This window comes from Rana temporaria, chromosome 2, assembly GCF_905171775.1.
Source record: "Rana temporaria chromosome 2, aRanTem1.1, whole genome shotgun sequence".
In the NCBI taxonomy this organism is placed as follows: Eukaryota; Metazoa; Chordata; class Amphibia; order Anura; family Ranidae; genus Rana; species Rana temporaria.
Window position 1 is genome coordinate 539,162,076 of NC_053490.1, and position 11,668 is coordinate 539,173,743.

Sequence of the window (11,668 nt, forward strand, 5' to 3'; positions counted from 1 at the left end):
AAAACACAAGAGTAATAGCTTAATTCCTCTTAAGCTTAACTAATGAGAACAATCTGGATACTACAAGTATAAGTCTTTGTCTAAGTAAATTCAACAATCAGGGTAGTAGTATTACTAGTAGGATATCTCCACACTGGTACCAATAGAGTGAAATATGTCTGCTGTATCTGGTGCTAGTATATAATAACAAGTCTAAGGTAAGAGACACAGTTCTGGAATATACTAGGAATCAATGTTATTGTAATAGCTGGTTTCAAGTATACTTGCGGTATAGGAGGTAGTCTGTACCGGAATGTCTGCACAGGTGGTGGTGGTATCTATATACAGCAGTAGTTTGGTATTTAAATATACTTGCAGTTCAGGAGGTAGTCTATACCAGGGAGTCCGCACAGATGGTGGTGGTATCTAGCAGGATAGTGAAACACAGGAGACTTTGGAGGAGTAAGTTGTGGAGAGAGGTGCTACAGCGAGTCTGTAGCTTGTCCAGGGTTTCCCAGATGGCGGCAGGGTCCAACAGGAATATCCGAACACCCTGCCGCCATCCCCGGGAGTTTAAATAGCCCGGGCAGTGGCTGAGCTGAGCGCCGCACGTTGGAACGCACTTCCGCGTTCCAACGTGGAGCGCAGACGTCCGCGCACCGGAAGTGACGCGGACGTGAATCTGAATGGAGCGCAACTGTCATAAGTGACAAGTCTGCGCTCCATGAGGAGGAAGTAACGCTGACGGCGTTACATACCCCCCTCCTCAAGGGGGCACCTCCGGAGCGCCCAGTGAGACATGGTTTATCAGGATATTTATGATGAAACTGCTTAATGAGCCGAGGAGCATGAATATTTGAAGAACATTCCCAGGAATCATCTGTGGGAGAATAGCCTTTCCAACGAATCAAATATTGAATAGAGGATCCTCTTTTCCTAGAATCAAGAATCTTCTCTACCTGATATTCAGTTTCACCAAAAACTTGAATTGGAGGAGGAGGTTGTGGATCTCTATTTGGAAAGGGGTTAGATTTATAAGGCTTGATTAGTGAAACATGAAAAGATGGATGAATCTTCCAATCTGGAGGTAGAAGTAATCTAACAGCATTTTTATTTATTACATGAGAAATTGAGAAAGGTCCTGTATATTGACGACCAAGCTTTTTTGAAGGAATATTAAGTCGTAAATTCCGAGTGGATAACCATACCAAATCTCCAATTTTGTATGGAGGTGATATTGTTCTATGAGAGTCGTAATATTTCTTTTGTCTAATTTGAGCAGTCTTTAGATTAGAACGAAGAGTGTTTAGAGTGTTTTTTATGGTTGATAAGAAATTCTCAACAGCCGGAACATTACTTGGAGAAAAAGTAGAAGGTAAACTATTAGGATGAAACCCATAATTTGCGTAAAAGGGTGAAAACTGAGAAGATGAATTGGAAGCATTGTTATATGCAAACTCTGCATGTGGAAGTAAGTCAACCCAGTCATCTTGAAGATGGGTGCAATAACAGCGCAAATATTGCTCAAGAGTTTGGTTAACACGTTCCGTTTGCCCATTTGTTTGGGGATGATAAGCAGTAGATCTACGATGATCTATTTGTAAGGTTTGGCAAAGGGCTCTCCAAAACTTGGAAATAAACTGTGACCCACGATCCGAAATGATTTGGGATGGAAGACCATGCAATTTAAGAATATTAGATACAAAAGCCCTTGCTGTTTCTTGAGAAGTGGGTAACTTTTTCAAAGGTACAAAATGGGCCATCTTGGTTAATATGTCAACAGTGACCATGATGGTGTTAAACCCATTTGATCTAGGAAGATCTACTATGAAATCCATGGATATAACATCCCAAGGTCTGTCAGGTATTGGGATGGAAGTTAATAACCCATAGGGTGGTTTCCTTGAATGTTTGTTGATTGCACAAGTGTGACAAGAACTCACATAGTCATGAACAGTTTTTGTCATATGGGGCCACCAATAATTTCTCTTCAGTAAAAGAATGGTTTTACTAATACCAGGATGACCTGCAAGTGGGGCATCGTGAAGTTGTTTTAATAGTGTGAGTTGTAAACTTGGTGGAACATAGATCTTGTCGTTGAAAGTTAATAGTCCATTAGACTGCTGTTGTAGACCTTTAGGGAGTTGAGATTTATCTTTAGAAAGAGTTTGAATGAGCAATTTATTGAATGTCAAAGTTGTTCCAATAAATCGGTTGGAAGGAATAATGGAAAGTGGTGGAATGTCCATGGATTGATCTTCATTCATACGAGATAAAGAATCTGCTTTGATATTTTGAGTACCAGGGAGGTATGAGATGACAAAATCAAAACGATCAAAAAATAAACTCCATCTAACTTGACGGGCAGAAAGAGTTTTACAAGTTTTGAGATGCTGTAAATTACGATGGTCAGTGAGGATAGTGATAGGGTGTGTAGAACCCTCCAGAAGGTGTCTCCAGTTTGCGAGAGCGTCCTTTATTGCTAACAGTTCTTTCTCTCCAATCGGATAGTTATTTTCAGCTGGTGATAAAGTTCTGGAATAAAAGGCAACAGGATGTAGTGGGTGTGATAATGTGGGTCGTTGGGAAAGTACAGCACCCAAGGCAAAATGTGAAGCATCAACTTCCAACGTAAAATGAAACATTGGATTGGGAAGTTGGAGAATGGGAGCTGAAGAGTAACTAAGCTTAAGTGTTTCAAAGGATTTCTGTGCTTCCTTGGACCAAATGAAAGGTGTCTTAGAACTGGTTAAACTAGTAAGTGGTCTCACAATTGATGAGAAATTTTTAATGAATTTTCTATAATAATTAGAAAATCCAAGGAATCTCTGAAGGGCCTTTCTGGACTGGGGAGAAGGCCAAGACAAAATGCAATCCACTTTAGTATGGTCCATCTGAACTCCATCTGGAGTGATTTGATAACCAAGAAAGGAGATAGTAGTCTGACTGAAGACGCACTTCTCAAGTTTCGCATATAGAGAGTGAATTCTGAGTCTATCGAGAATCCAACGCACATGTTTGTGATGTTCCTCGAGAGTATCAGAATAAATTAATATGTCATCTAAGTAGATAACAACACAAATGTCAAGCAGATCATGAAAAATATCGTTAATAAACCACTGAAAAGTTGCTGGGGCATTACATAAGCCGAAAGGCATTACACAATACTCGAAAAGCCCGTATCGAGTTTTAAAAGCAGTTTTCCACTCATCTCCAGAGCGGATTCTTATGAGATTATAAGCACCTCTGAGGTCTAGCTTTGTGTAGATCTTAGCTGTTTGTAACCGTTCAATAAGTTCTGGAATGAGTGGTAATGGATATCTATTCTTTATTGTGATGTTATTGAGGGATCGATAATCTATTATCGGTCGAAGTGATCCATCCTTATTTTTTACAAAAAATAGAGCTGCACTGGCAGAAGAAGTGGAGGGCCTTATAAATCCTTTTTTAAGGTTCTCATCCAAGTAATCTTTTAGGTGTATAAGCTCTGGTTGTGAAAGGGGGTAGATCCGAGCGGTAGGGATAGGACTGTCAGGAATTAAGTCAATAGGACAATCGTAAATCCTATGTGGAGGGAGTTTATCCGCGTTAGTCTTACTGAACACATCAGCAAAATCTTGTAAGTAATCTGGTAAATTAGTAGAATTAATCTCTGAGAAGGAGATGATACATGGAGGATGACAAAATTCTGTACAGTAAGTAGACTGTAAAGAAAGAGATCTTGTGGGCCAAAGAATAGTAGGCTGATGAAGATGCAACCATGGTAGACCTAAAACTATAGGAAAAACTGGAGATGAAATAATATCAAAATTGAGAGTCTCTGTGTGGCCAGTGGGACAAGAAACTATTAAAGGAACTGTCTGAGATGTAACTGGACCGAAAGAAGAGTTAGAACCATCAATAAATGTGAGTGACACTGGAATCTGCTTTAACACACTGGGAATTTTATTTGCTTTCACAACATTTGAGTCAATGAAATTGCCACATGCCCCGCTGTCGACCATTGCTTCAATGGAAATCTTTCCTTGATCCCACTGTAGGGTGAGAGGAACAAAAATATAATGATTAGATATGGTTCTGGGTGAATTTAATTTACTAATGTGGGAGAAATTACCTTCTGAATTCTTCTTGAGAAGAGGGCAGGTGGAAACGATGTGGTCAGGAGCAGAACAATATAGGCAAAGATTGTTAGCTCTGCGACGCTGTTTCTCTGCAGAGGTTAAAGGTCCTTTAATAACACTAAGATCCATTGGAGAATCTTTGGGAGGTGATCTAGATCTCCTGAAGGGAGTGACAGAATAGGTAGTGGCACGTTCGGTCTTTCTTTCGCGAAGGCGACGATCAATAGTGACTGAAAGGTGCATAAGATCTTCCAAAGTAGTGGGTAGGTCAACACGAGCTAGCTCATCCTTCATAGCTTCAGATAAACCCAAACGGAACTGGTTTCTGAGAGAAATATCAGACCATTGAGTTTCTCTGCACCAACATTTGAATTCTGAAATAAAATCTTCAACAGGGCGTTTTCCCTGTCTAAGACTCCTGATTGAATTCTCAGCTGTTAACTGTTTGTTGGGATCTTCGTATAACAAAGACATTTCATCAAGAAATGTGTCAAAATCTCCTAGGAGATCTCCGTGTTCTTCTACGTAGGTGTCAGCCCATACCCTGGGCTCACCTTTAAGAAAAGAAATTAATGTAAGGATCTTTATCCTATCAGAATGATAAGTACGTGGCTGTAGTTCAAACATCAGTCGGCATGAACTAATAAATTGTCTGTAATTTTTTCTATCTCCAAAAAATGGTTCCGGAGAACAGGCCTTTGGTTCAGGTCTTTGCCTGGCTTGTGCCAAATTTTGATCTCTTAAAGCATCATTCTGCATACGTAATTCATTCATGTTGTTAGTAAGATTATCAACTCTTTGAGAGAGTGCAACTAAATGATTTGCAAGGTCAGCTGGATCCATTTAAAAGATATATGTAAATATATCCTTTATCTTTTTTGGGTTCGGATATTATGTTATGACCCTGAAATTGAGAAGACTCTACTTAGTGTTTAGACCGCAGCTGTAGAGGCTTATCAGAAATCAACCACCACTTCACTCTCACAGAACAATAAGAGTTTGGGGTTATATCATCATATCCTCTAATGAAGGTAAAACATACAAGTAGCAGCTTAATTCCTCTTAAGCTTGATTAATGGACACAATCCAGATTCTATAAGCATAAATCTAAATTAGGTATTTGCATCACATAGAGGTAGCAGAAATTACTGGAACTGTAATATCTCACCGCACTGGTATAAATAATATGAAGTACTCCTCTGTATCTGGTGCTAGTATATAGTAACAAGTATAGAGTCAAAGATACAGTCCAGACATATACTAGCAATTACTATTAGCAATAAGCTGGTATTACATATACTTGCGGTTTAGGAGGTAGTCTGTACCAAGAAAGTCCGCACAGGTGTTGATGGTACCTTTTACAGCAGTAATGTGGTTTAGATATACTTGCGATTAGGAGGTGGTCTGTACCAGGAAAGTCCGCACAGGTGGTGGTGGTATCTTGCCTGTAGTGAACAATGGTGGTGAATCTCCAACAGAAAGTAGTGATGTCTTGGGTCTCTGAACAGGTGCGCTGTGAAGAGAGGTGCTACAGGGACTCTGTAGCTTGTTCCGGGTTCCCAGGTGGCGGCAGGGTCCAACAGGAATATCCGAACACCCTGCCGCCATTCCCGGGAGTTTAAATAGCCCGGGCAGTGGCTGAGCTGAGCGCCGCACGCTGGAACGCACTTCCGCGTTCCAACGTGGAGCGCAGACGTCCGCGCACCGGAAGTGACGCGGACGTGTATCTGAATGGAGCGCAGCTGTCATAAGTGACAAGTCTGCGCTCCATGTGGGAGGAGTAACGCTGACGGCGTTACAGCGAGGCAGTGCCCATGGAGCATACACACGGCCGGATTCTCCCCCAAAGCTCCATGGAAGTTTTACTGCCGGGTTCTCGGCTTTCCCCTCGGTTTCACAGCGTACTTTTTACCGCCGTGAAAACCGAGCATGTGTACAGGGCTTTAGAGTCTGCAAATGACTTGAGACTGGAATGGAGGTTCACCTTCCAGCAGGAAAATTACCCTAAACATACAGCCAGAGCTACAATTGAATGGTTTAGATCAGGCATGTCCAAAGTCCGGCCCGGGGGCCAATTGCGGCCCGCGTTCCGGTTTAATGCAGCCCCACTGGTAATTTGGACATATATATCTCTTTTTCATGGTACTTGTGAGGCTGCATTCATGGTACATGTGAGGCTGCATTCATGGCAATGGTGAGGCTGCATTCATGGCACTTGTGAGGCTGCATTCATGGCAATGGTGAGGCTGTACTCATGGCAATGGTAAGGCTGTATTCAGAGGCTGCATTCATGGCACTTTTGAGGCTGCATTCATTACACTTGTGAGGCTGCATTCATGGCAATGGCGAGGCTGCATTCATGGCAATGGCGGGGCTGCATTCATGGCAATGGCAAGGTTGCAGATGGGCACTCATTAGGCTGCATTGATGGGCACTGACCTGACTTATTTTGCTTCACAGTTCTTGATTTAAAATTTTAAGTTTTTCCTGAAACTTCCCACATAAAGTGAAGGTGCGTGTTATACACCAATAAATATGGTATATCCAAATAACACGCCTGAGCTCATCCTTAGACTCTTCACCACACTACACAGCCAAAAAGGCAAGAGAATTCTTGTTGGGCAGTGTATTAGTTAATTTGCATTTATTTTAATGGTTCGAAGAATGTCAGGCAAAATGGTCAGCCCTCACGCATGTTCACTTCATCAAATCTGGCCCGCTTTGAAAAAAGTTTGGACACCCCTGGTTTAGATCAAAGAATATTCATGTGTTAGAATGGCCCAGTCACAGTCCAGACCTAAATCACATTGAGAATCTGTGGCAAGACTTGAAAATTGCTGATCACAGACGCTCTCCATCCAATCTGACAGAACTTGAGATATTTTACAAAGAAGAAGAATGGGGAGAAATGTCCCTCTCTAGATGTGCAAAGCTGGTAGAGACATCCCCAAAAAGACTTGCAGCTGTAATTGCAGAGAAAGGCGGTTCTAAAAAGTATTGACTCCGGGGGGGGGGGGGGGGCATACAAATGTACCCCACACACTTTTCACATATTTATTTGTAAAACATTTTGAAAACCATTTTTTCATTTTCCTTCCACTTCACAATTACCGTATTTATCAGGGTATTGCGCGCTCCGGCGTATAGCGCGCACCCCTAAAGTGGACCCGCATTCCTGTGAAAAAAGATTTTTGTACTTACAGTTTTGGTGCTTATTTGCGTCCAGGACGTGAGCGCGAGAGGAGCCGAGACTGCCCGACTATACACGAGTGTACTGCGCTCGGTATATGCCGGCGCAGTATTCAAACTCGGCGCGGGGAAAGCGGGTATCGGCGTATATCGCGCACCCACGATTTTGCCCTGATTTTCAGGGCAAAAAAGTGCGCGGTATACGCCGATAAATACGGTATGTGCCACTTTGTGTTGGTCAATCACATAAAATCCAATAAAATACGTTTAACCTTTTGGTTGTAACATGGAAAAATGTGGAAAATTTCAAGGGGTATGAATACTTTTTCAAGGCGCTGAATCTCTCTATTGACTTTTCTCTATTACCGATATTCCATGTTAATCTTTTCTCAGAACAGCACATACACACTCCACTTTACATTTGGAATGCAAACATTTTCCTACCACATGTTCCTCGCTCTAGGATCGTGGCATTATACTTCACACACTTGTCATTTGTCCTTGAATTAGCAATCACCTGTAATGTTCTCCTAAAGTGATTGTAAACTCTGTACTACCATGTGTACCTAAAGGTGGGCCTATAATATCATACCTCCCAACTTTTCAACTTCAGAATGAGGGACAAATGAGCATACCCCCCAAACGAAGTTGTTGGGGGGGGGGGGGTCCGCGGATCAAAGTTGTTGAGCGGGGGGGGGGGGTTTTGCGGATCAAAGTTGTTGAGCGGGGGGGTCCGCGGATCAAAGTTGTTGAGCGGGGGGGGGTCCGCGTATCAAAGTTGTTGAGCGGGGGGGGGTCCGCGTATCAAAGTTGTTGAGCGGGGGGGGGTTTGTCGCCAATCGCGGGACCGCAGGATTTACCTCGAATCTCGGGAACGCGGGATTTATCGCGAATCTCGGTAATCGGCGGGACAACAGCACTTCGCGCGGACCGCGGCATTTAACGCGAAACGCGGGACATTTCAGCGAAATCCGGGAAGGTTGGGAGGTATGTAATAAGGTTTACCTGTAGGGACTGTGAATATCTCCTAAACAGTTTAAGCGATATTCAGAGTGCATGCAGCCGATGACATCAGCCGTCACAGCGGTGAGCGGGCGCCGCTGGAAGGGCTTCGTTCTGATGCATACTAGCACATTATGCCGTTGTCTTACAGGCTTTTTTTTATTATTCTTCAGCAGTTTACAACCGATTTAAAGCCTATAGTCTATGGTCAAAATTTGAATTTTAATTATATTAATTTCTACATTGGATTAACCGTTATTTCTAGCCTACTCCTATTAATCTGAACAATCTATAAATTTGCACATTTACTTAGTAAAGATCCCACATATTTACTTACTGGAATTCAGTGACACGTAGTCACTTTAATTTCATAAAGGCGGTTGTGTTCATCATCCCACATTCAGGTTTCTCATTAACCACTTAATTGACCATATTGCTGGTCAAAGACCAGAGCACTTTTTGCGATTCGGCACTGCGTCGCTTTAACTGACAATTGCGCGGTCGTGCGACGTGGCTTCCAAACAAAATTGGCGTCCTTTTTTCCCCACAAATAGATCTTTCTTTTGGTGGTATTTCATCACCTCTGCGTTTTTTCGTTTTTGCGCTCTAAACAAAAATAGAGCGACCATTTTGAAAAAAATTAACATTTTTTACTTATTGCTATAATAAATATCCCCCAAAAATATATAAAAAAACATATTTTTTTCCTCAGTTTAGGCTGATACGTATTCTTCTACCTATTTTTCGTAAAAAAAAATCGCAATAAGCGTTTATTGATTGGTTTGCGCAAAAGTTATAGCGTTTACAAAATAGGGGGTATTTTTATGGCATTTTTATTAATATTTTTTTTTTACTAGTAATGGCGGCGATCAGCGATTTTTTTTCGGTACTGCGACATTATGGCGGACACTTCGGACACTTTGGACACTTCTGACACATTTTTGGGACCATTGCCATTTTTATAGTGATCAGTGCTATAAAAATGCATTTGATTACTATAAAAATGCCACTGGCAGTGAAGGGGTTAACACTAGGGGGCGGGGAAGGGGTTAAGTATGTCCCTGGGTGTGTTCTAACTGTAGGGGGGGTGGCCTCACTAGGGGAAATGACTGATCTTCTGTTCATACATTGATCAGCATTTCTCTCCCTGACAGCTCCCGGTCCCCGCTCTGTAACGAGCGATCGCGTATGCCCGGCGGCGATCGCCCCCGCCGGGCACGCGCACGGGAGTCGGGGGAGAGAGGGCGGTGCGCACACACCCCTAGTGGCCTGCGGGAGAGCCGACGTATAGCTACGGGCTCTCGCGCAGGGGAGCCGACCTGCCGCCTTAAAACGACGGCGGCTGGTCGGCAACCAGTTAAAAAGTAGGGATGGGCCTTGTGCATCATCTTTAGAAGAGGTTTCCTTCTGGGACAACAGCCATGCAGACCAATTTGATGCAGTGTGCGGCGTATGGTCTGAGCACTGACAGGATGACCCCCCACCCCTTCAACCTCTGCAGCAATGCTGGCAGCACTTATACGTCTATTTCCCAAAGACAACCTCTGGATATGATGCTGAGCACGTGACCTCAACTTCTTTGGTCGACCATGGCGAGGCCTGTTCTGAGTGGAACCTGTCCTGTTTTACCGCTGTATGGTCTTGGCCACCGTGCTGCAGCTCTGTTTTATGGTCTTGCCAATCTTCTTATAGCCTAGTCCAGTGATGGCAAACCTTGGCACTCCAGATGTTTTTGAACTACATTTCCCATAATACTCATGCACTCTGCAGTGTAGTTGAGCATCATGGGAAATGTAGTTCCAAAACATCTGGGGTGCCGAGGTTCTCCATCACTAGCCTAGGCCATCTTTATGTAGAGAAACGGGGCCAGATTCACAGCCGAGATACGACGGAGTATCTCAGGTACTCCGTCGTATCTCTCAGAGTATCTATGCGACTGATTCATAGAATCAGTTACGCATAGATAGCCCTAAGATCCGACAGGTGTAATTGTTTTACACTTTCGGATCTTAGGATGCAATACCGCGGCCGCCGCTGAGGGGGAGTTTGCGTCGTAAACCAGCGTCGGGTATGCAAATTAGGAGTTACGGCGATCCACAACGGTTTTTCGCGTTCGCTACGTCGCTGCTAGTCTAGTTTCCCGTCGCAAATTTAGTCGTCGTTTTGGGTGCCCTAACTTTACACAGCACATACGTGTGCTGTGTAAAGTATGGCCGTCGTTCCCGCGTCGAAATTTAAAAATTCACGTCGTTTGCGTAAGACGTCCGGGAATACGGAAGTACGCTACGCACGTCGCCGTTCGAAAAAATGACGTCACTTCGCGCAAAGCACGGCGGGAATTTCGAAACGGAGCATGCGCAGTAGGTCCGGCGCGGGAGCGCGTCTGATTCAAATGGCACACGCCCCTTTAAATTACGCGGGGCTTACGCCGGAGGCCGCCAGCGTAGGTTTTCATTGCAAGTGCTTTGTGAATCAGGCACTTGCGATGAAAACTTGCGGCGGTGTGTGTAACGTATCTACGATACGCAGTTCTACGTGAATCTGGCCCACAATTCTTTTTTTCAGATCCTCAGAGAGTTCTTTGCCATGAGGTGTCATGTTGAACTTCCAGGCCAGATTCACATAGGAGATACGACGGCGTATCTCTGAGTGTGAGGCGTCGTATCTTGGCGCCTGATTCAAAGAATCAGATACGCCAGAATTTGTAAAAGATACGACCAGCGTAAGTCTCCTATGCCGTCGTATCTTAACTGCATATTTACGCTGGCCGCTAGGGGCGTGTACTCTGATTTACGCATAGAATATGTAAATCAGCTAGATACGCCTATTCACGAACGTACGCCCCCCGTCGCAGTACAGATACGCTGTTTACGTTAGGCTTTTTCGGCGTAAAGTTACCCCTGCTATATGAGGCGCAGCCAATGTTAAGTATGGACGTCGGGCCAGCGTAGAATTTTCCGTCGATTACATCGTTTGCGTAAGTCGTTCGCGAATAGGGCTGTGCGTCTATTACGTTCACGACAAAAGCATTGGCTTTTTGCTGGTTCATTTGGAGCATGCGCACTGGGATACTTTCACGCACGGCGTTCGTAAAAAGCGTCATTTACGCGGGGTCACCATAAATTAACATAAAACACGCCCACATGTTCCATATTTGAATTAGGTGGGCTTACGCCGGCCTATTTACGCTACGCCGCTGCAACTTTGCTTTGTGAATACTGCACTTGCCTATTAAAGTTGCGGAGGCGTAGCGTAAATAGGATACGTTACACCCGCTCACAAATACGCGCTACCTACGTGAATCTGGGCCCCAGTGACCAGTATGAGAGAGTGAGAGCGATAACACCAAATGTAACACACCTGCTCCCCATTCCCAC